Here is a 27,016-nt window from a genome sequence, read left to right on the forward strand (position 1 = left end):
ATGGCATCTCTCGAGTTTCAAGACTATGTCCACATTTGGTGGGAACAAGTGATCGAGCAACGACACGAAAAGGACGAACCACCCATCACAACTTGGACACAAATGAAAGATGTCAGGTGAGCATGCTTCGTGCCTACACACTACACACGAGATCTCTTCAAGAAGTTGCAGCTCCTCGAGCAAGGCACGAAGATGGTTGAAGAATACTATCAAGAAATGGAGATTGCCATGATACGAGCCAATGTCAAAGAAGATGATGAGGAAACAATGGCCCGCTTCTTGAATGGCCTAAACCACCCAATACGGAAGATTGTCGATTTCCAGCCTTACTCCAACCTTCTTGAGCTAGTTCATCAAGCGACCAAGGCGGAACGACAAGTACAAGAAGACTTCAAGTACGCTAAGTACTCATTCAAGACCTATGGCTCATTCACTCAAGCTACTCCTACCTCGACTTCGACACCTCCTACCTTGACTAGAGCATCACCAAGTACCGGCGACAAGTCAAGTTTCAGCAAGCGATGCCTTCCTCAACTCTTCCTCCAACAAGCAACTATAAGAACAAGACTTCTTCTTTGGCACCACCGGACGAACCCGTCAAGACATGTGGTGGCCGTGGACACAAGTCTTTCCAATGCATCAACAAGCGAACCATGATCGCCTAGGACGATAGCACGTACGACTCCATGAGCGAAGATGAGATGGAAGCTATCGAGCACGTCACCATGCACCGCCAAGTGAATGAGTAAGAATATGCTCAAGTCTATTGTGACAATGATTCAAGTCCCTCTCTCGTGGTCTCCATGGTCTTGTTGCTTCAATACTAACAACCAACGGTGTCATATCTTCCACACCAAGGCCGGCATCAATGGGTGCTCCATGAAAGTCATCATTGACGGAGGGAGATGCCATAACTTGGCAAGTGAAGAGCTATGTTGCAAGCTGCAATTGGTCAAGAAGAAGCACCCTCACCCCTACAAGGTTCAATGGCTAAGCGACTCCTGCACAATTCAAGTGGAGCACACCATGCACGTTTCTTTCAAGATCGGCGCCTACGAGGATTTGAGTGTGACGTACTTCCCATGACCGTGTGTCGTCTCCTATTGGGAAGACCTTGGCAATTCGACTGTGGTGTCATCCACAATGGGAGAACAAACCACTATAGCTTCAAGATGAAGGGAATGGGGTATGTGCTACGACCTATGGCTCCAAGCCAAGTGATCGCCGACAAGCAAGCATCCACCCATCATGGAGAGACTACCGAGAGAATGAACCCCCAAAAAGAAAGTGAGTGCCACAAGCCAAAATTGAGCGACTCTTCGTCAAGAGAGAAAAACTTAGTCCTCCTAGCCACAAAAAGAGAGATGCGAGAAGTGTGTGAGAACCCATCGAGTGTCATCCACTATGTCCTAATATGCAAAGATGAGGTGGCAAAGACTAACACACATAATCCTCTTCCTATAGTGTTGTCTAATTTCTTGCAAGAATTCGAGGATGTCTTCCCAATTGAGCTACCCCCCGGTCTTCCTCCTCTACGAGGCATTGACCATAGGATCGACCTCATCCTCGGCGCACCTGTAACATCCTAAATTTTCAATTTGGAATGTTATACATAGGTCATCATATGGATATCATATTTTATTTGTATTTTGGTTTTGGTCCTAGAAATTCTAAGCAACTCAAGGACCCATGGAGAGAGTTCGGGCTTTCATTTATTTTCTTATTTGAATTCTTTTCTCACATATTGAAAAGAGGATCATTTTGGTTTCAATTATTTTTCCTCTCAAAAATATTTCCAATATTAAAAATAAAAAGAGAGGAGATAATATGACTTCTCCAAAACAAAAGAAATATTGGGTAAATGTTAAAATCAATAATTATTTTATTTGGATTTTATTTGTTATTTTATTTGAATTAGAAAAAATATGCATTTTTTTCAAAATTGCATTTTATGACAAGAAAATGTTCACTATGTTCTAAATATTTAATTTAGACGGTGAAAATTGTTTTTGGCATTTTTAGAATTTTTTATATTTATTTAGGATTTTCCCCTTTCGGCGGAATTATTTATTTATTTTAAAAAGTTGCGCCCAACAGGGCCAACGGTCCAGCCAAGCGGGCCGAAGCCTAGCTGCCACCGCCGCCTTCCCCGCGCGGGAGCGCGCCGCCGCCGGACTCGTCCTCGAGCCGGACTTCGCCTCGCCCCCTCCCCCAAGCCGCCTCGGACCCCCCGGCCTCCTATAAGTACGCCGCCACCCCGCGGCCACCCACCTCGTCCCGCCTCTGCCCTGCCACCGAGCCGCGGCCGCACTTGCCACCCCCGCTGCAAGCTGCTGCGCCGCCGCCCGCGCCATCCCGCAGTCGCGCCGGAGCCCCGTCGCCTTGCCTCGCCGCCGCGGACTCGCGACGACGCCGCTGCCGCCGTTTGGATACCGCCCGCCGCGCCGGTTTTTCCAGCCCGTCCTGGTTTTTTTAGAAACCCTAGTTTTGGTTTTTAGATCGGTTCGATTTTCTCCGATTTTCTCGTATTAGGTCAAATAACGAACGTTCGTTCGTTAGTTCATTTTAACGAACAAATTTCGCCTGTTTGCCTATGTTAGTGAACATTCGCGCCCTAGTCTTTTTCTTTATATTTTATTTTCGGCTAGGGACCTATCCATGATTATTTTTATCGCAGATTAGCCCCTGATCTTTAAACCCTCGCAACTTTTTAACCTTTCATCCAAATCCAGCGAAACCAACGCCAACATCTTCGTCTCAAGCCTCTCTTTCCGGCTAATCAACTTTGACATGGTTTTGACAATTTAAAATTTTGTTTCAAGCAGATTTCAATTCAAAGTTCTTTTGACCGTAGTTTCAGTTCCATAGCTCCAATTTGACCAATTCTTTTTGCAAATCGAATCTCTTCACTTGAACTTTTAGATTCGATATTCTTATTTGAGTTTTTCCCTTGCATCTATGCTTGAGTGCTTATTTATGCAATTGTTTGTTTGCGATAGAATTCCCGGATGCGAAGCATGCTACTACGAGTCTCTATGGTTTGCGGGTCACCAGCAAGGCAAGTAACACATTGATCATACCTTTATTACCCAGTTTTTATGCATTAGTTACAACCCTCGAATACTGCAAGATTAGGATGTGATTAACATGTGGGTGCTGGGAAGTAGTTGATGAGGTAGAACCTATTGCCCTTTTATTATCAACCCCTTGGGAGTTACTTCTATGTTATGCTTATATTGTCAAGCTATGCTCGTAGACGTGGATCGGGTTTGAGTGTATCCATGACAGATGTGAGATTGTTAATTAATGGTTAACTTAAGGTGGCTACTTAAACACACATCTGGGTGGGTTGGTTGCGGGCACCTGGAGAATCCAGTGTAGTCCTAGGATATCCCGGAGTAACTGTGTGATCATCCTATGGTTCGCGACCCAGGCTCAAAGGGATCATAAGATTATTCATGCAAGAAACTTCTGTGTGCAGCCACAAGCTATTATGGGCTCTAGCATAGTTGAGTAGGTTGCATGACCTATTTCAGTGGTGGGCTAGCAGATGTAGGGGAAAGTAGGTGTAACCGTCCACCCAGAGTAAAGAGTTAATGTTCCTGAAAGGTTCTGTCTTGGTCATCCGTTTCTCAAACACCATGAAGTGCGAGAAATCCAACGGAGGAGATCGAGTCTTGTGGGGAAAAGTGCGCAAACCTCTACAGAATGTATAAACTAATCATGATTAGCCGTGTCCCCGGTTATGGACATCTTGAGTATATGGTTCTTGGATTATCATGTTGATCTCATCACTCTAAATTAATTTGTTGGGTTTCAATACTGCTTATTTGGGATTGAGTTGGAGGAACCTTCTCAATGTTTAACAACTACCATGATAGTTAAACAAAATATATTACCTTGTTGTAGGAAAAAATTGGCTTTTCGCAAAACTAATATAACCATAGAGCCTCCACCAGCCTCATATGCATGTAGTTATAACATTTATTCTGTGCATTGCTCTAGTATGTTATATTGCCAGCATATTGTTAACGCCCCGAGACCATTGCGCCAGGTGTCTTCCAGTTATTCGCTGTTGTTGCCTTGTCTTTTGTTTGTGTTTCATGCATTTCATATCATGTCATCATGCGCATCGCATTTGCATACATGTTTGGCTCATGCATCTGAGCATTTTCCCCTTTGTCCGTTTTGCAATCTGGCGTTCCTACGTCCTCCGGCGCCCCCTTTTGTCTCTTTTCATGTGCGGGTGTTAAACTTTCTCGGAGTGGACCGAGATTTGCCAAGAGGCCTTGGTACACCACCGTTGAGACCACTTGTCAAGTTTCCTGCCATTTGGAGTCCGTTTGACACTCGAACGGTTAACCGGGGAACCGTAAAGGCCTCATGTGTGTTGCAGCCCAACACCCCTGCAAAGTGGCACAAAACCCATCCAAACCCCCTCCATCCTCTCGGCCGTTCGATCACGATCGCGTGGCCAAAAACTGCATATCATTTGGACTCTCCTAGCTCCCTCTACCTATAAATATGTGTCTCCCTCTGAATTTTTCGCGCAGTACAAACCCTAGCACCACTCCCCTCGCGCCGCCGGACGTTTCTTCCTACGTCGCCGGACATGTCCAGCCTCCATCTCGCTCCGTCCAATCAGCGAGCGCCACGTCAGCAATGCCTCTGCCTCAGCCAACCACTGCATGACACCTCACCTGCGCCCGCCTCCTCTCTCTCCTCCCCGCCGTCGCGGCCCGCTCGGCCTGGTTCGCCATCCGCCGCCGCCCGCCCACGGGAGCACTCCGCCACCCGCGCCCGAGGTCGCCGGTGCGCCTCCACTCCGGCGCCGGCCGCGTCTCCGGCGACCCCGCTCCAGCACCACCCAGCTCTGCCCGGCGCGCCGCCCCGCGCCTCTCCGCCCGGCGCCGCCCCGCTACTCCTCCGGCGGATCCGGCGAGATCCGTCCGGATCTCGCACTCCGGCGAGCCCCCGCGTCTCCAGCGACCCCTTCGCCCACTCCGGCCGCCGTCCTCGTCGTCTTTGTGAGATCCGCCGTGCCTCGGCATCTGTGCCATTGAAACCCTAGATCTCGCAGGGTGAGATTTCCACTAAGTCTTCATCTCTGCCACATTTCAAGCACTTTTCATCATGCCTTAACTCTATCATCGTAGCTCCGTTTTAGGCGTGTGAGATATCAAAATGTTCATCATGATGTGCTCTTCATTTTGTTCCATTGTCCCATGCTTGTTTGAGTCCATCTTGATGCCCAAATTGTTGATGCAAGAGTGCAATAAAATGTTAGTTCCTGTTTCTTACCATAGTATGAGCATTTGTCATTTTTTCCATGATTATTGTGTGCTGCATATGGCTATGAGCTCTACATGTGTTTTGGGCTATGCCATGCCATCTTTACAAGGGTGTATGCCATGTATTTTTGTGATCAATGTGATGACTAGCACAAGCATGCAAAGTAGCTCTCGTGATATTGCCAATTTCAGAGACTTAGAATTTCACTAAGTCTTTTCTCTGCTGTTATCTTTATGAAATGTGTTCATGTTGCTACAGAGAGATCCATGCTTCTTTTGAGTATGTTCAGTAAGGATGATGTTGACAGATGGTTATGCTCTATCCATCCATGCCCCTGTTTGCATTTATGGAGTGCCCTAGAATGACTCAATCTTGCTCTACTTTTGCTATAAAATGTTCCTGGCAGAATGTTTACGTGTTAATTAATTTTGCCAAGGTTGTTGTAGTTGATCCATGCATGCTATGAGATTGTTCTTGCCATGGTTAGCTTCTTTATCATGTCTTTTTGATGGTAGTATGCTTATTTTTTCATGCAATGCCTTGTTTTGAGTGCATCGAGCTCGCAAGCGTGCCTTCATAATTCTGTTTATGCCATGTCCAGTTTTCTGCTAAGTCTGAATCTGATAACGAAACTTGCTATGTTTACATGGGTGCCATCATATTTTCTGTGCCCTTTTGGCTTATGGTCAGTAAGGGACTTTTGGTATATGCTTTGAGCACATTCATACCATGCCTTGTATTGCTATGTTCTGTTCCTGTAGCATGTTGTTATCTTGCTCTAAACATTGCTTCCCGATGTTAATTTCTGGCATGTTAGTATTTTCACTAAGTCTGTGATGATGATATCTTTTGCACTTTTGCCATGCTTGTTTGAACCTGATATTGTGTGATTTAGCCGTAACTCAGTGTTCATGTTTTGTCAAGCATCTTGAGTAGATCACTGCCATGTGCTTTGTTGCTATGTTGGAGTGCAGTAGCTTAGTTTCTTGTTGCATTCTAGATGGCATCGTGCTGTTAATCGCAGAATTATGCCATTATTGTTTTGCTTGCCATTTGCAAACTGTGCATCCGATTCCAGTGATCTTTATATCGATTTCGACCGAAATCAACTCATCTTTACAGCGGCACTCTTGATTTGCCAAGTTAATGCCTGGTTCAATCTTTCCTTTCCAAAGCACGCATATGCATTTCATATCACATCCCGCATATCATGCCATGTTTTGCATCATGTTGCTTGCGCATTGCGCCGTAGTTGATTGTTGTTTCCTTTGCTTGTGTTCTTGCCTTGGGTAGAGCCGGGAGACAATTGCGTGATCGAGGAACCTGTTGATTACGTTTTCGAGGATCCCCGGGTACCGAGCTCGAATTCGCCCTATAGTGAGTCGTATTACAATTCACTGGCCGTCGTTTTACAACGTCGTGACTGGGAAAACCCTGGCGTTACCCAACTTAATCTATCATGCCTCCCATATTTCCATGTCAAGCCTCTAACCCACCTTTCCTAGCAAACCATTGTTTGGCTATGTTACCGCTTTGCTCAGCCCCTCTTATAGCGTTGCTAGTTGCAGGTAAAGATGGAGTTTGTTCCATGTTGGAACATGGTTATAAGTTGGGATATCACAATATCTATTATTTTATTTAATGCATCTATATACTTGGTAAAGGGTGGAAGGCTCTGCATTATGCCTAGTGTTTCGTTCCACTCTTGCCGCCCTAGTTTCCGTCATACCGTTGTTATGTTCCTTGATTTTGCGTTCCTAACGCGGTTGGGTGTTATGGGAACCCCTTGACAGTTCGCTTTGAATAAAACTCCTCCAGCAAGGCCCAACCTTAGTTTTACATTTGCCTAACAACCTATTACCCTTCCCTTGGGTCGGCCAACCCAAGGGTCATCTTTATTTTAACCCCCCCGGGCCAGTGCTTCTCTAAGTGTTGGTCCGAACTGGCCGATGTCCGGCCCCCCCTGGGCAACCAGGGTTTATGCCAACCCGACGTCTTGCCCATCCGGTGTGCCCGGAGAATGAGATATGTGCAGCTCCTATCAGGATTTGTCGGCACATTCGGGTGGCTTTGCTGGTCTTGTTTTACCATTGTCGAAATGTCTTGTAACCAGGATTCCGAGTCTGATTGGGTCTTCCTGGGAGAAGGAATATCCTTCGTTGACCGTGAGAGCTTGTCATGGGCTTAGTTGGGACACCCCTGCAGGGTTTGAACTTTCGAAAGCCGTGCCCGCGGTTATGGGCAGATGGGAATTTGTTAATATCCGGTTGTAGAGAACTTGACACTTAACTTAATTAAAATGCATCAACCGCGTGTGTAGCCGTGATGGTCTCTTTCCGGCGGAGTCCGGGAAGTGAACACGGTTTTGGAGTTATGTTTGAATGTAAGTAGTTTCAGGATCACTTCTTGATCACTTCTAGTTTACGACCGTGCTTTGCTTCTCTTCTCTCTCTCATTTGCGTAAGTAAGCCACCATATATGCTTAGTGCTTGCTGCAGCTCCACCTCACTACCTTTTCCCTACCCATAAGCTTAAATAGTCTTGATGGCGAGGGTGTGAGATTGTTGAGTCCCCGTGACTCACAAATTACTTCAAACAATTTCAGGTGCCGATGATAATCGTGCAGGTGACGCAACCGAGCTCAAGGAGGAGCTCGATGAAGATCTTGATCATAGTCTTGTTTCGTTTCCAGTTGATCAGTAGTGGAGCCCAGCCGGGGCGACCGAGGATCTATGCATTAGGGGTTGTCTTTCTTTATTTGGTTCCTTTCCGGACCCTGATTGTATTCTGGATGATGTAATGCTATATTTATGTATTGTGTGAAGTGGAGATTGTAAGCCAACTCTTTATCCCTTTCTTATTCAGTACATGGGATGTGTAAAGATTACCCCTCTTGCGACATGCCTACTATGCGGCTATGCCTCTAAGTCGTGCTCCGATACGTGGGAGATATAGTCGCATCATGGGTGTTATAATATTCCATGTGCTGACCCGTTTCGGGCTACAACATAGCATGTTGTAGACTTTTTAGACGAAGAGTAAGGTGCGCTAGGTCGTTGTCGTGCACTCAGCTATGCGGTTGGAGTTGACGGACTCACTTTATCTTCCAAGTCTTCCGTTGTTTTCTTATTTTAGATGGCCTTAAGCCATATTATTTGTAATATGTTCTCCTTTGAGACATTCGATGTAATAAATGTGTGATTGCACTCTGTTATAAATCCTTCGAAGTACTGTGTGTGTCAGCATTACCGATCCAGGGATGACACTTATGCACAGAGATTTGACTGTTTGAGGTCAGATCACTACAAGATGGTATTAGAGCACACGCTGATTGTAGGGCACGACCATTAAGATAAGCCATAGGTCACTCTTCTCTACTCATTTCTGACTCCTCTCCATTGTCCACTCTATAGGATGGCGGACTCAAGGAACAAGTTTGCACAACCGGATGAAGACACACCTTTTGGACGCCACTTGAAGGAAGTCACTAGGTACCTGAACATAGGAATACCAAGCTTCACCGGGACCTACACCGCCACTTTACCAGAAGAGGAGCGTTGGATGATTCGAATTCAAGTTCCAGGAAGGACATTCACGCCAGTTACTGAGGCCATAGAGTTTTCCTTTGATGCACCAACCCGGAGTCTAGGAAAGAGCATGGAAGCCCACATCGCCATGGGACGCATCGGCGAAGTTTATCAGAAGGATCTTAAGGACACCATCTACCAGATATGTGGGCGCCGAGATGAGCAATGGGAGATGATCAGCACCAAGAGGGACATGTCCATTGCAACTTTCATCCAGGAGTTAAACCAGCACATTCATCGCCAGGAGAACCAGATGTGTGCAAGCATGATAGATCTGAAGAAGTTGATGACTAGGAACATGGAGCTTGAAGAGGAACTCAAGTCTACACGCGACGGATACGAGGAGGAAATCACAATACTAGTGGAGAAGAATGACGACCTGACGAGGAAGCTAGGAGTATTCATGGGAGAACCTGCGCCAGGAGGAGATGACGATGATCCTAAGGACTACATCCTCATCGACGACACCGACTCCGACCCCGACAGTAGTGATGATGACTACGAAGATGAAGCTGGACCGGACATCATGGAGTCTTCCACCGATCAAAATTTTTGATGACCACCATATTAATAGTAGTATTCCCCCATGTATATAGTAGTAGTCCGAGAACTTTTGTAACGATAGTTAGATCGTTTGTATGCCCTTGTTTGATTTGAGTGGTGTGATATGAATGTGTGTGTCTCATGTGCATATGGGTAGTGCCTTCTCACTAGACCTCACTCTATTCTAATCTCTCCCCTCTAAACCCGTCAGATGCCTCCGAGACATGACCCCGGATTTGTCTTCCCACCGGATCTCACTCAGTTGATCCAACAGCAGAATGCCTTGATGCAGTTGCTAGTCCAGAACCAAGGGAAAAACAACAACAACAACCCACCGCCACCACCTCCAGTTGACAACTTAGTCAGTTTTCTGAGGTTGCAGCCACCGGTGTTTTCTAGTAGCATCGAGCCAATAGTTGTTGATGACTGGCTACGAAGGATTGGACGGGTGTTGTCCACCGCAGGTTGCACAAATGCTGAGAAGGTGCGTTTTGCCGCACATCAATTGGATGGACCCGCAGTGTAACGCCCTCGATGCGGCTATATCTCCCACGTGTCGAAGCATGACTTAGAGGCATAACCGCATTGAAAGCAATGTCGCAAGTGAGGTAATCTTCGCAAACAACCCATGTAATACAATAGGGGAAAAGATACATAGTTGGCTTACAATCGCCACTTCACACAATTACATGAATAAAGCATTACATCAACCAGATACAAACAAGGTCCGACTACGAACCAAAATAAAAGAAGAACCCCAAATGCGACAAGGTCCCCAATCGACCCCAACTGGGCTCCACTACTGATCAACTAGAACAAAACAACACAAAGGACAAGATCTTCATAGAGCTCCTCCTTGAGCTTGGTTGCGTCACCTGCTCAATAACATCGGCACCTGCAAACTGGTTTTTGGAAGTATCTGTGAGTCACGGGGACTCAGCAATCTCACACCCTCGCGATCAAGACTATTTAAGCTTATGGGTAAGGTAAAAGGTATGAGGTGGAGCTGCAGCAAGCGACTAGCATATATGGTGGCTAACATACGCAAATGAGAGCGAGAAGAGAAGGCAAAGCACGGTCGATAAAAGTATGATCAAGAAGTGATCCTAGAACAACCTACATCAAGCATAACTCCAACAACCGTGTTCACTTCCTGGACTCTACCGGAAAGAGACCATCACGGTTACACACGCGGTTGATGTATTTTAATTAAGGTCAACTTCAGGTTTTCTACAACCGGACATTAACAAATTCCCATCTGCCCATAACCGTGGGCACGGCTTTCGTAAGTTCAAATCCCTGCAGGGAGTCCCAACTTAGCCCATGAAAAGCTCTCACGGTCAAGGAAGGATATACCTTCTCCCAAGACATTTCGATCAGACTCGGTATCCCGGTTCTACAAGACAACTTCGACAAGTTAAAACAAAACCAGCAACACTGGCCGAATGTGCCGATAAATCCCGATAGGAGCTGCACATATCTTGTTCTCAGCGGCACACTCAGATGAGCGCTCCATACAACTAAAACCAAACCTCGAGTTTCCCCGAGGGGGCGCTGCACAGGACTCTAGTTTGGACCAACACTCAGAAGAGCACTGGCCCGGGGGGGGTTTAAATAAAGATGACCCTTGAGTCCGTGGAACCCAAGGGAAAAAAAGGCTAGGTGGCGAATGGTAAAACCAATGTTGGGCATTGCTGGAGGAGTTTTATTCAAGGCGAACTATCAAGGGGTTCCCATTATCACCCAACCGCGTAAGGAATGCAAAATCCGGGAACATAACACCGATATGACGGAACTAGGGCGGCAAGAGTGGAACAAAACACTAGGCAAAAGGACGAGCCTTCCACCCTTTACCAAGTATATAGATGCATTAATTAAATAAGAGATATTGTGATATCCCAACAAGTAAACATGTTCCAACAAGGAACAAACTTCAATCTTCACCTGCAACTAACAACGCTATAAGAGGGGCTGAGCAAAGCGGTAACATAGCCAAAGAACGGTTTGCTAGGACAAGGTGGGTTAGAGGCTTGGCTCAACTATATGGGAGGCATGATAAGAAAGTGGTAGGTATCACAACATAGGCATAGCAAAAGAGCGAGCAACTAGCAAGCAAAGATAGAAGTGATTTCGAGGGTATGGTCATCTTGCCTGAAATCCCGCAAGGAAGAAGAACGAGTCCATGAAGAAGACAAACCGACGTAGTCGAACGAATCCTCACAACACGACGTTACCGGATTACCGAGAAGAAGTACACCGAAAAGAATGCAAACAACATAATAAACAACCAACACATAGACATGGCATGATGCACAACCAAGTATGATGCATGTCCGATTTAATGAGGCATGGCATGGCAAAGTGCACAAACAATCCTACAAATTAAGTGGAGCTCATTATGCAACGGAGTTGCATATTGAAGAAAACACCACATGACTTATTTAGTTCTCTCTCGTTCATGTACCCAACAAGATTAAATGTTGTTAGCATGGCAAGAGGTGAAGCATGATGAAACTATCTAATATAGGCAAGTTTAAATGAGGCCGGAACAACAAAACAACAAGTCCGGAAACTCCTCATATGCATACATTAGGTTTTGTACTGTTGTGCCCTAAACATAATTTTAGAGTTGTTAAACATGCTAGATGAGTGCATCATGTTAAACTAGGCAATTTTCTACCCCATTTACATATAAAGTTTATTAAATTCCGAGTTACGGTTAATTAGTTATGAATTAAATCATTTTAGCAAGTTATTTAAGCAAATTAAAAAACAGCATTTTAAGCATTTTAAACATGGATGAAAAAGACATATTATGAAACTAGATGAAAAACTAAGCAAGTTTCATATATAACTTATTTTAAATTGATGTACGGTTTGTGAGTTAGAATATGCATGAACATTAAGGGGTTTTCTGAAAAACTGCAGTTCTCTGATTAATTAGCAAACTCGTTCTTGGAAAAAAACAGGCATCGGGCCGAATTGGAGCTAGAGGCTGAAACATGTCATGGGTGCTGGGCGGTTGCCTCACATAATGGGCCTTGGCCCGGTCGGTGGGCTGCAGCAGGCCGGCTGAGTGGAAGGACGAGGTGGGCGTTGGGCCTAGGCGAGGCCGGTCCAGGCGAAGTCAACGCAAGCGGGCGAGGCGCTAGATCCCGAGCTGCTGCTCGATGCAGAGGACGCAGAAGAGCCGGCGATGCAAGGCGCGTCAGCTTCAGGCGATGCAGGGCACAGAGGAGATGCGGATCCGGGCACTGGATGGCGTCCCAAGTGAGATCCGAGGCGAGGCAGGGGTTCGGCGGCCATGGTGCGGCTTGGGTCTTGGCGGAGGATGGAGGTCCGGCGAGGGCACGCGGGTGAAGGGCGGCGGATCCGGCCAGGAATGAGCTCCGACGGCGGCTTGAATCCCGCTGGGGCAGAAGAAACATGGAGTTGAGAGAGGGAGAGCAAAGCAAATAGAAAGGAGAGGGATGGCAGGAAAAGGAGGGCGGCAACGCTGCTGAGTTTGCTGGCAAGGGTCGCGGTATGGCCGCGGTCAGGGAGGAAGGAGCCGCTGCTGCTCGCCGGTGGCTCGGTGCTGCTGCTGGGTCGACGAGGAGGAGCTTGGGGAAGGAGTACGGCGTGGCAGGGGGGTCCGGCAGGCACGGGAAGCGGCGGGTCTGGTCATGGCCTTCGTGAGCGTCCGGCGCGGGCGTTCCTGTAGGGGAAGAGACAGGGGGAAGAGATGAGCAGTGAGAGAGAGGATCAGAAGAGGAATGAAGGAGCAGGGGCGAGGTTCATCTGTTGGGTTCGCCGGTGGCATGGCGGGACAGACGGAGGCTACAGGCACTGCGAGATGCGGTTGGATCAAGGCGAGGAGGTGGATTGGATCTGGATCCCGAGGAAGATACGGTAGGTGGCGGCGGCTCCACGGGACAAAGTCCCTAGATTCTAGGGTTGCTGCCTAGGGGATTGGTCTATATGTAGTAAGTGGATTTGTGGATAGGGGAATTTGGTCCCTCCGATCTTAATCGGACGGACGGGAAAAATAGGTTAGGTATCCCAAAGAGAAAAACGGAGACGTTTTGTAGATGTTTGGGGATGATCCGGACACGACGCTGACGACTGCTCGGGTCGGGTCCGGGACAATTGTTGGACGCGCGCGAGGAGGGCCACGGGCTGACGAGAAAGGTTAGGTTGGACCTAGCGGTAGGTAGTGCAGAAGGCAAAGGGCTGAGAAGAGAGAAGAGGAGAGGCCCGGCGACTGTTTCCGGAGACCGAAAACGTCCGACGTTAGGCTGGCTATAATGCCGCTATAGTTTAACGGTTGGGCTATCAAACGAATTCCGAATGCGATGAAACTTGACAGGCGGTCCATCTACACTAAAATAAGACCACACGCCAACTTTCAACCCATTCTGAGAACATTTAACCGGCCACTTCAAAAATAATATTCGGACGTGCCGCGGGCGCGTGCAAGTGTGTCTGGACTCAGAATGGACAACAGACGGAACTGGGGAACCCGGACAGATGCAAGTTTTGTAAACATGATGATGCAATTCATATGATGCAATGAAAAGATGCAACACACAAGCGAATGACATGGCAACGACGGCGAATAACTGGGAGACACCTGGCACAACGGTCTCGGGGTGTCACACGCAGCCTCATGGTGGGAGAATTACACAGCCACTTTCCCTATAGCCAATGTCACTTTGCAGTTTTAGCAAGCATTCCGCACTGCTCATGTCTCAGTTGGAGCTATGAGCATGAATAAGCATGAGTTTCACAACTTATGCCAGGGAAACCGTACTGTGGGGCAGTACGTGGATGAGTTTAGCAAGTTAGCTCGCTATGCCCCAAATGATGTGACCACAGATGCCGCTAAGCAGGAGAAGTTTATGGAAGGACTGAATGATGAGATGGGTATGCAGTTAATGGTGGCAACATTTAACAACTACCAGGAGTTGGTAGATAAGGCTCTTATGATTGAAGGGAAGCAGCAGCAGATTGAGAGCCGCAAAAGGAAGTATGGACAAGGGAAGTATAATTCAGGAGCTCAGTAGAAGCCTCGATTTACCCCGAACTCGGGAGGATATACTCATAACCATGGAGGCCATACCCACAACGGAGGAAGCTCGCATAACCACAGTGGCCCCAAGAATGGAAACGGGAATGGAGCAGGCAGCAATCAGAACCGCTCTAACCCAGCCACACCCGCCAAGAAGGATCTAAGTCACATTACTTGTTTCAAGTGCGGGAAGACTGGACACTACGCCACCGAGTGTTCTGAAGCAAAGAATGGTAATGGCAATGGAAGCTCTGGGAAGAAGCCCAACCCTTTCAACAGGGGACAAGTGAACCACGTTAACGAGGAGGAGGTTGAAGAGCAGCCAGATGCAGTTATAGGTAAGTTTTTAGTTAAGTCATTTACTGCAATCGTTCTTTTTGATACTAGTGCATCGCATTCATACATTTCAAGGGGATTTGTGGATAAGTATAAGTTGCCCACCAAAGTTCTTAGGACACCTATGTTAGTAAGCTCGCCAGGAGCCGAGTTTATGGCAAGCCAAGGATGTTTTCAGATACAATTAACCATAGGTAGGCATGTTTTCCCCTTAGACTTAATAATTTTGGAGTCACAAGGATTGGATGTGATACTAGGAATGGATTGGCTATCGATGTATGGAGGAAACATCGATTGTGCCAGTAAGTCAATTTTGCTCACTACCTCGGAGGGAAAAAGGATTAAGTATGTATCCATACACGCACCAAGGAGGACCCAAGTAAATTCCCTCTCAAGAGTTGTTCAGGAGGAAGTGCCTATAGTGAAGGATTACCCAGATGTATTTCCAGAGGAACTACCAGGCATGCTGCCGGATCAAGACATTGAGTTTCTGATAGAGCTGTTGCCAGGCACCGGACCGATATCGAATAGACCATACCGGATGCCTGCAATGATCTGGAGGAGATTAAGAAGCAGATTAAAGAGTTACTGGAGAAAGGATACATTCGACGAAGTTCGTCACCATGGGGAGCCAAGTTCTCTTAGTTGAGAAGAAGGATGGATCGTTGAGAATGGTTGTTGACTATCGTGCTTCGAATGAAGCAACGATCGAGAACAAGTACCCACTACCAATGATCAATGATTTGTTTGATCAGCAACAAGGAGCTAAAGTATTCTCCAAGATCGATCTACGATCAGGATACCACCAGTTGAAGATCCGAGAACAGGATATACCTAAGACATCTTTCACCACAAGGTATGGGCTATATGAGTATACAGTTATGTCATTTGGATTGACTAATGCCCCTGCCTATTTCATGAGTATGATGAATAAGGTGTTCATGGAGTTCTTGGATAAGTTTGTCATGGTGTTCATTGATGATATCTTGGTATACTCGAAGAATGAAGAGGAACACAAGGAACATTTGCGTTTAGTTCTCAAGAAGCTCAGAGAACACCAGTTATATTCCAAGTTCAGCAAATGCGAGTTTTGGTTGAAGGAAGTAGGATTTCTTGGACATGTTATATTAGGAGATGGTATGGCCATGGATCCTACCAAGGTTAAGTCAGTCACTGATTGGCTATCACCCACCACAGTTGGAGAGATCCGTAGTTTTCTTGGACTCACAGGATATTATCGGAGATTCATTGAGAATTTTTCTAAAATTGCGAAGCCTATGACGGAGTTGCTGAAGAAGGACACCAAGTTCAAATGGATAGATGAATGTGATGCAAGTTTTCAGGACCTGAAGACACGTTTGGTTACAGCTCCAGTGCTGATCCTACCGGATATACACAAGGATTTCCAAGTGTATTGCGACACTTCTCTCTTAGGACTTGGAGGTGTACTTCTGCAAGATGGAAGAGTGGTTTCATATGTGTCACGCCAGCTTCGACCGCATGAGTTGAATTATACCATGCATGATTTGGACTTAGCAGCCGTAGTTCATGCACTCAAGACCTGGAGACATTTTCTTATTGGAAACCGTTATGATGTGTACACGGATCATAAGAGTTTGAAGTACATTTTCACACAGAAGGAGCTAAATCTCAGGCAGAGGAGATGGTTGTAGCTTATAAAGGATTATGATATGAAGTTGCACTATCATCCAGGCAAGGCCAATGTCGTAGCAGATGCTTTGAGCCGAAAGAGTTATGCCAATACCCTCGTAAGCGGAGGATTACCAAAGGAGTTGGTCGAAGATCTGAGGGAGCTTCGGTTGGAGATAGTCCCTAGAGGTTTTGTTGTAGCATTGGAAGTTCAGTCAACATTATTAGGGATGATTCGAGAGGCTCGGAAGGATGATAAGGAAATTGTTGAGATAAAGGAGAGGATGAGTAAAGGAAAAGCCAAAGGTTTTCGTGAGGATGAGCACGACACCTTGTGGTTTGAGGACCGTGTTTATGTACCCAATAATGCAGAGATAAGTAAGTTGATACTTCAGGAAGCTCATGACTCGCCATACTCGATACACCCCGGAAACACCAAGATGTATTTGGATCTGAATGAGCGTTTCTGGTGGACTGGAATGAAGAAGGATATTGCCGAGTATGTAGCCGTATGTGATGTGTGTCAGAGAGTGAAGGCAGAACATCAGAAGCCAGCAGGGTTACTGCAGCCTATGCCGATACCCGAATGGAAGTGGGATAAGCTTGGCATGGATTTCATCACCGGATTGCCCAGGACCCGATCGGGATATGATTCTATCTGGGTAGTAGTGGATCGTTTGACCAAAGTGGCTCACTTTATCCCAGTGAAAACCACATATACGAGTGCAAAGTTTGCCAAGATATATATGACCAGGATCGTATGTCTGCACGGAGTTCCGAGGACCATTGTATCAGATAGAGGAACCCAGTTTACTTCAAAATTTTGGCACCAGCTGCACCAGACTTTGGGTACCAGGCTAGAGCTCAGTATAGCTTTTCATCCGCAAATGGACAAACCGAGAGAGTCAACAGATTCTGGAGGACATGTTGAGAGCTTGTGCTTTAGATTATGGATCTAGTTGGGATGATAATTTTCCCTACGTGGAGTTCTCATACAACAGTTACCAAGCCAGTTTGAAGATGGCACCTTTCGAAGATTTGTATGGAAGGAGGTGCAGGACACCGTTAATGTGGGATGAAGTTGGAGACTGTCAGTTGTTTGGGCCAGATTTGATCAAGGAGTCCGAAGAGAAAGTAAAGTTGATTCGAGACTGACTGAAGGTAGCTCAGTCCAGATAGAAGAGTTATGCAGACTCAAAACGCAAGGAGGTAGTCTATGAAATCGGAGACAGATCATATCTCCGAGTGTCGCCTCTGTGAGGAGTTAAACGATTTGGAGTTAAGGGAAAGCTAGCCCCGAGATTTGTAGGACCATACCGAGTTTTGGAACGTATGGGAGAAGTGGCCTACAAGTTGGAGTTACCCGAAGGACTGTCAGGAGTTCATGATGTGTTTCACATTTCCCAGTTGAAGAAGTGCCATGCTGAGATGGCCGATATTCCTCTGAGAGATACAGTTCCCCTGGAAGCAATTCAGTTGGATAGTGATCTGACCTACGAGGAGAGACCTGTCAAGATTCTTGAATTTGCCAGCCGAGTCACACGTAGCAAGGTTATCAAGTTTTGCAAAGTTTAGTGGAGCCACCATACCGAGGATGAAGCCACCTAGGAACAAGAGGAAGATCTACGGAAAGACCACCCACACCTATTCTCTAGCCAACCAGAATCTCGAGGGCGAGATTCACCTTAAGGGGGGTAGGTTTGTAACAACCCAAGTTTTCAATTTGGAATGTTATACATAGGTCATCATATGCATATCATATTTTATTTGCATTTTGGTTTTGATCCTAGAAATTCTGAGCAACTCAAGGACCCACAGAGAGAGTAGGGGATTTCATTTATTTTCATATTTGGATTCTTTTCTCAAATATTGAAAAGAGGATCATTTTGGTTTTAATTATTTTTGTTCTCCGAAAATATTTCCAATATTAAAACTAAAAGAGAAGAGATAATATGACTTCTCCAAAACAAAAGAAATATTGGGGGAAAAAGTTAAAATCAATAATTATTTTATTTGGATTTTATTTTTTATTTTATTTGAATTAGAAAAAATATGCATTTTTTTCACAATTACATTTTAGGCCAAGAAAATGTTCGCTATGTTCTAAATATTTAATTTAGACGGTGAAAATTGTTTTTGGCATTTCTAGAGTTTTTTTATATTTTTTTAGGATTTTTCCTATTCGGTGGAATTATTTATTTTATTTTAAAAAAATTTGCACCCGACTGGGCCAATGCCCAGCTGCCGCCGATGCCTTCCCTGCGCGGGAGCGCGCCGCCGGCGGCTCGTCCCCGAGCCGGACTCGGCCTAGCCCTGCCGACTTGCCCCCTCCCCCAAGCCGCCTCAGACCCCCCTGGCCTCCTATAAGTATGCCTCCACCCTGCCGCCTCCCACCTCGTCCCGCCTCGCCGCCTCAGCCCCGCCACCTGAGCTGCCGTCGCCGCACTTGCCGCCATCGCCACCACTACAAGCTGCTGCGCCGCCGCCCGCGCCATCCCGCAGCCACGCCGGGGCTCCGCCGCCTCGCCTCGCCGCCGTGGACTCGCGATAACGCCTCCGCCGCAGTTCGGATCCCGCCCGCCGCCGCCGATTTTCCCGGTCCATCCCGGTTTTTTAGAAACCCTAGTTTTGGTTTTTGGATCGGTTCAGTTTTTCTCCGGTTTTCCCGGGTTAGGTTAAATAACGAACGTTTCTTCGTTAGTTCGTTTTAAGGAACGAATTTCACCCGTTTGCCTCTGTTAGCGAACGTTCGCGCCGTAGTCTTTTTATTTTAATTTTATTTTTGGCCAGGGACCTATCCGCAATTATTTTTATCGCAGATTAGCCCCTAATCTTCAAACCCTCGCAACTTTTTAACCGTTCGTCCAAATCCAGCAAAACCAATGCCAAAATCTTCATCTCGAGCCTCTCTTTCCGGCTAATAAACTTGGACATGGTTTTGACAATTTCAAATTTGGTTTCAAGCAGATTTGAATTCGAAGTTCTTTTGACTATAGTTTCAGTTCCGTAGCTCCAATTTTTCCGATTCTTTTTGCAAATCGAATCTTTTCAGTTGAACTTTTAGATTAGATCTGCTTATTTGAGTTTTACCCTTGCATCTATGCTTGAGTGCTTATGTCTGCTATTGTTTGTTTGTGATAGAATTCCCGGAGTACGAAGCGCGCTACTACGAGCCTCTAGGGTTTACGGATCGTCAGCAAGGCAAGTAACACATTGACCATACCCATTATTACGTTGTTTTTATGCATTAGTTACAACCCTCAAACACTGCATGATTAGGATGTGATTAACATGTGGATGCTGGGAAGTAGTTGATGAGGTAGAACCTATTGCCCTTTTATTTTCAAACCCTTGGGAGTTACTTCTATGTTATGCTTATATTGCCATGCTATGCTTGTAGGTGTGGATTGGGTTTGACTGTATCCATGACAGATGTGAGATTGTTAATTAATGGTTAATGTAAGGTGGCTACTTAAACACACATCTGGGTGGATTGGTTGCGGGCACTTGGAGAATCCAGTGTTGTCCTAGGATATCCCAGAGTACCCGTGTGATCATCCTATGGTTCGCCACCTAGGCTCAAAGGGACCATAAGATTATTCATGATAGAAAATTCCATGTGCAGCCACAAGCTATTATGGGCTCTAGCATAGTTGCGTAGGTTGCATGACCTCTTTCCGTGGTGGGCTAGCAGATGTAGGGGAAAGTAGGTGTAACTGTCCACCCAGAGTAAAGAGTTAATATTCCTGACAGGCTGTGTCTTGATACGTCTCCAACGTATCTACTTTTTCAAACACTTTTGCCCTTGTTTTGGACTCTAACTTGCATGATTTGAATGGAACTAACTCGGACTGACGCTGTTTTCAGCAGAATTACCATGGTGTTATTTATGTGCAGGAGCAAACGTTCTCGGAATGACCTGAAACTTCACGGAGCCACTTTTCAGAAAATAAGAAAAATACCTGCCAAAGATGAAGGCCAGGGGGCCCACCGTATCTCCGCGAGGGTGGGGGGCGCGCCTGCCCCCTAGGGTGCGCCCCCTACCTCGTGGGCCCCCTGTTGGCTCTCCGACTCCAACTCCAACTCCATATATTGAGTTTTGGGGAGAAAAAAAATCAGAGAGAAGAAATCATCACGTTTTATGATACGGAGCCGCCGCCAAGCCCTAAAACCTCTCGGGAGGGCTGATATGGAGTCCGTTCGGGGCTCCGGAGAGGGGAATCCGTCACCATCGTCATCATCAACCATCCTCCATCACCAATTTCATTATGCTCACCGCCATGCGTGAGTAATTCCATCGTAGGCTTGCTGGACGGTGATGGTTGGATGGGATCTATCATGTAATCGAGTTAGTTTTTTTAGGGTTTGATTACTAGTGTCCACTATGTTCTGAGATTGATGTTGCTATGACTTTGCTATGCTTAATGCTTGTCACTAGGGCCCGAGTGCCATGATTTCAGATCTGAACCTATTATGTTTTCATCAATATATGAGTGTTCTTGATCTTATCTCGCAAGTCCATAGTCACCTATTATGTGTTATGATCCGTTATCCCCGAAGTGGCAATAATCGGGATACTTACCGGTGATAACCGTAGTTTGAGAAGTTCATGTATTCACTATGTGTTAATGCTTTGTTCCGGTTTTATATTAAAAGGAAGCCTTAATATCCCTTAGTTTCCATAAGGACCCCGCTGCCACGGGAGGGTAGGACAAAAGATGTCATGCAAGTTCTTTTCCATAAGCACGTATGACTATATTCGGAATACATGCCTACATTACATTGACGAACTGGAGCTAGTTCTATGTCACCCTAGGTTATGACTGTTACATGATGAACCGCATCCTGCATAATTCTCTATCACCGATCCATTTCCTACGAGCTTTCCATATATTGTTCTTCGCTTATTTACTTTCCCGTTGCTATTGCTATCGTCACTACAGAATACCAAAAACATTACTTTTACTACTGTTACCTTTTGCTACCATTATCACCACTATCATATTACTTTGCTACTAAATACTTTGCTGCAGATATTAAGTTTCTAAGTGTGGTTGAATTGACAACTCAGCTGCTAATACTTGAGAATATTCTTTGGCTCCCTGTGTGCCAAATCAATAAATTTGGGTTGAATACTCTACCCTCGAAAACTGTTGCGATCCCCTATACTTGTGGGTTATCAAAACTATTTTCTAGCACCGTTGCCGGGGAGCATAGCTGTATTCTTTGAGTCACTTGGGATATATATCTGCTTATCATTATGAAGAACTTGAGAGATCCAAAAACCAAGATCTAATCCCTCAACTACGAGGGGAGGTAAGGAACTGCCATCTAGCTCTGCACTAGATTCACCTTCTATTATGAGTAAGTTTGCGACACCTACACCTGCTTCTGCTATTCGTTCTGATATGTCGCATGTTATTGATGATGCCACTTCTGCTATGCATGATACTTATGATGAAACTACCTCTATGCCTGATACTACTATGCCACTTAGTGATTTTCTTGATGAACAACTTGCTAGGGCTAGAGAGATTGAAAAAAATTGAATCTGATGATACTGATGAAAGTGATGATGAAGAATCACTTTTTATTCCTAAGGGTTATGTCTTTGATCAAGAAGCTTCTTTAGCTATTTTAGCTTGCCAAAATAGAAATGAACTCAAAAGATTATTAGCTATATGGAGTAAGAAATCTCTAAATGCTAGAATGAAACCTGACCCTGCTTTTGCTACTTCACCTATCTTTCTTACTGATAAGAATTATGAATTCTCTATTGATCCTGATATAATTACTTTGGTTGAATCTGATCCTTTTCATGGTTATAAATCTGAAACTGTTGTGGCACATCTTACTAAATTGAATGATATAGCCACCCTGTTCACTAAAGATGAGAGAACTCGTTACTTTTATATCCTTAAAATATTTCCGTTCTCATTAAAGGGTGATGCTAAGATATGGTTTAATTCTCTTGATCCTGGTTGTGTGCGTAGTCCCCAGGATATGATTTATTACTTCCTTGCTAAATTTTTCCCTGCTCATAAGAAACAAGCTGCTTTAAGGGATATATATAATTTTGTGCAAATTGAAGAAGAGAGTCTCCCACAAGCTTGGGGGAGGCTTCTCCAATTACTTAATGCTTTGCCTGATCATCCTCTTAAGAAAAATGAAATACTTGATATCTTTTATAATGGACTAATTGATGCCTCCAGAGATTACGTTGATAGTTGTGCTGGTTCTGTTTTCAGGGAAAGAACACCGGATGAAGCTGAAATTCTGTTGAATAATATGTTGACAAATGAAAATAATTGGACATCTCCGGAGCCAATTCCCGAGCCTATTCCTAAACCAACTCTGAAGAAGAGGGGTATTCTATTTCTCAGTCCTGAAGATATGCAAGAGGCAAAGAAATCTATGAAAGAAAAGGGTATTAAAGCTGAAGATGTTAAGAATTTACCTCCTATTGAAGAAATACATGGTCTTAATTTACCGCCCGTTGAAGAAACATATAATCTTAATCCTTTACCTATTGAAGAAACTCATGGTCTTGATAACCCGAGAGAGGTAGTAAAGGTAAATTCTCTCCATAGATATGATAAAGCTGTAATCCCATTTACTAAGTTTGCTAGCCCATTCTTAGATGAGTTTGATAAATTTATGGCTAAGCAAGAAGATTTTAATGCTTATTTTGGTAGACAATTGAAATACAATTCCAATATGCTTGAACCGTTGGGTGATTATATGGCCAATGTTAAAGGTGAACTTAAAATTATTAATAAACATGCTTTTATGGTTACCACCCAAGTAGAACAAGTACTTAAAGCTAAAAATGATTTGCTCAATGAATTGAATAGTAAAGATAATGATTATGCTGTTGGAGTGGCTACTAGAACTGGTAGAATGACTTAGGAACCTTTGTATCCTGAAGGCCATCCTAAGAGAATTGAGCAAGATTCTCAGAGAAATAATATAGATGCACCTAGTTCTTCTACAAAGAAGAAAAAGAAAAATGATAGGACTTTGCATGCTTCTAGTGATCCTATTGTTGAAACACCTGAGAATCCAAATAATATTTCTATTTCTGATGCTGAAACTCAATCTGGTAATGAACCTGAAACTAGTGGTAATGTTAATAATAATGTTCATGATGATGCCCAACCTAGTAATGATAATGACATAGAAATTGAACCTGATGTTGATCTTGATAACCCATAATCAAAGAACCAACGTTATGATAAGAAAGATTTTGTTGCTAGGAAACATGGTAAAGAAAGAGAACCATGGGTTCAGAAACCCGTGCCTTTTCCTCCTAAACCATCCAAGAAAAAGGATGATGAGGATTTTGAGCGCTTTGCCGAAATGATTGGACCTATCTTTTTGCGTATGCGATTAACCGATATGCTTAAAACCAATCCTTATGCTAAGTACATGAAAGATATTATTACAAATAAAAGAAAGATACCGGAAGAAGAAATTTCCACCATGCTTGCTAATTATACTTTTAAGGGTGGAATACCAAAGAAACTTGGAGATCCCGGTGTACCAACTATACCATGCTCCACTAAAGAAACTATGTTAAAACTGCTTTATGTGATCTTGGAGCCGGTGTCAGTGTTATGCCTCTCTCTTTATATCATAGACTTGATTTGAATAAGTTGACACCTACTAAAATATCTTTGCAAATAGCTGATAAATCAACTGCTATACCTGTCGGTATTTGTGAGGATGTGCCTGTTGTAGTTGCAAACGTTACTATTTTAACGGACTTTGTTATTGTTGATATTCCCGAGGACGATAGTATGTCTATTATTTTTGGAAGACCCTTTTTGAATACTGCAGGGGCTGTTATTGATTGCACTAAAGGCAATGTCACTTTTCATGTTAATGGTAATGAGCATACGGAACGCTATCCGAGGAAACAACCTCAAGTTCATAGTATCAACTCTATTGGAAAAATGCCAACGATTATATTTGGAGGTTTTGAATTTCCTCTTCCTACTGTCAAGAAGAAATATGATATTCTTATTATTGGGGATGTGCATATCCCTGCTGAGGTAACATAGTGTTATTCAAAATTTCTTCGGATCCATGTTATTCGGAATGGGTTCGTTAACAAGACTTCATCAACCTTGTTAGTGGATTCCTTTTGATGATCATGAGATGGATGAAACTAGAAGGCACAACCTTCTGTACCCCACTTTTACTTTCTGTTATTTATATTAAATAAAATAAAAATAAATATTTTTCTGTCTGTTATCTGATTATCCGTGCAATATAAAAATACCTCGAAAATAAAAGTTCTCCAAATGCCCTGAAATTTAAATATGATATTTTCCAGAATATTTGAGAATATTTGGCACTCAGAACACAGCAGGGGGATCAACCACCTGCCCACGAGGGTGGAGGGTGCGCCCTACCCCCTGGGGGCGCGCCCTATCTCGTGGGCCCATGGTGGCCCTCCTCCACTTATTCCTGCACCCACACACTTCATCTTCCTCCCACAAACACGAATATCCAGCTCAAGCACGAGTTCTAGCTCACTTTGCTGCCATTTTCGATCTCCTTGCTCAAAGCACCTCTCACAAAACTGCTTGGGGAGATTGTTCCTTGGTATGTGACTCCTCCATTGGTCCAATTAGTTTTTGTCCTAGTGCTTTATTCATTGCATATTTTTGCTGCTTAGGTGACCCTGTTCTTGAGCTTGCATGTCAGATTTATATGGTTCCAAGTAGTTTTGATGCATGATATAGGCCCTAGGCACTTGTAGGAGTAGTTTCTATCAATATTATTGAGTTTGGTTTACTTTTATTTCGAAGTTACTAAAAATTTCAGAATTTTTCAGAGGAAGAAAAATGCTTAGGAAAATGTTCGAAGGTGGGTCCTCAAGGAAGCAAGGACCCAGGCTTGCAATGCGTGATGCTGATGAAGAGCCACCAAGAGACGCTTCAGTGTGTCCTTGTGAGTGGCCCTTTGAGAACTTCATGGATCGAGTGGGAATTAAGGAAGAATTCAAAGCATATTTGTGTAACGCTGATCTTGTGAGCTTCGAGGAAGAGAAGTGCAGCCAGTATCACAACCTCACCAGTACCTTTGTGAGGAGGTTTGAATTTTCAACTTCACGTAATTCTCCAACTGTCCTGTTTGATCTTTATGATAAATCTTACACTATGGACTTAGAGGATTTTACCACTGCTTGAAAACTTCCACAATGGGGTAGTATAAGGGATCCGCGCAAATCTGAATTTAGAGATTTTCTTGCTAGCATAACTGTAGGAGAATCTAGAGATATTACACAAGCTACCATAGGGAGCATTCACTTTCCCGCTATACATTATTTTGCTCTCTTCATAGGTAGATGCATAAATGGTAAAGATGAGGCATGTCACATGTGTGTCCCTGACCTCAGTATTCTTAGGAGTGTTGTGTTAGGAGACAAACCATATAATTTGGGAGCCATTGTTGCACGTAGGTTGTATCTTAATAGACTTAATGGAGATTTCTTTGGTGGAATTTATGCAACCCGCATAGCTAATTTTCTTGGTATAGCCATATGCGAAGATGATATTGAATTACCTCCTGCTTATCTAGATTTTAATGCTATGGTTCACCACCAGTTTGTCGAGAGGAACGAATCACCTCTCTAGTATCGACTAATCTTTGACAGACGCCGTGTTGTCCGTATTACTCTCCCTGCTCCTGCCTACTTTGATTATCAGGTAAGAGGAGGATATACTATTACCAGAGAGGAAGCAGATGAGTACTAGAGGAGAGAGGAGGCCGCTCGTCGCCACGCTGCAGCTCAGCAGGCGATAGCTGCTGCATCGCAGTACGACCCTAGCTAATATTATGGATATCCGCTAGGCCAGCCGTGGCCATAGACCAACTTAGGCCAAAAGCCTAAGCTTGGGGGAGTACGTATTTCCCACCGACATTACATTTATGTTCACACACTCATTTCTAGATGTCGGTGCTCATACTTTTTCATTGTATCATCCATGCTAGTTTACTTTCCTTTTTATGCTTTCTTCTTGTGTGTTTAATAAACCTTAAGAAAAACCAAAAAAATAGTTGTAGCTTTCAATCAGTTTAATTTCCATGCTTGTAGTAGTAATTAAAAAAGAAAACCCAAAAATATTTCTTGTTCTTCTTTTGCTTGTTGGGAGCTTTCCCGTGTAAATAGTTTTATTTCTGTTCTTTACTTTGGGGTCGATGGGAGAAGACCATAATTAAATTTCTGAAGTGGCTCTAATATGCATTATTGTTGATCTGACAAAAGAGCCCATATTGCCTTGTCTTCTCCTGTTTATTGAATGCTTGCATATTCCAGCTTAGTCCAATGCACATGCACTATTATTGTTATTCACATCGTTCGGTCGTGCAAGTAAATGGCAATTATGATGATATATGATGGACTAGCTGAGATGAGAAAAGCTGGTATAAACTCGGCCTCTTTTGTTTTTGTAAATATGATTAGTTCATCGTTCCTGATTCAGCCTATTATGAATAAACATGTTTGCAACGACAACTAGAGATCATAGTTTCTTATGCCATGCTTGAT

This window comes from Triticum urartu, chromosome 4 (genome assembly GCF_003073215.2).
Source record: "Triticum urartu cultivar G1812 chromosome 4, Tu2.1, whole genome shotgun sequence".
Taxonomy (NCBI): Eukaryota; Viridiplantae; Streptophyta; class Magnoliopsida; order Poales; family Poaceae; genus Triticum; species Triticum urartu.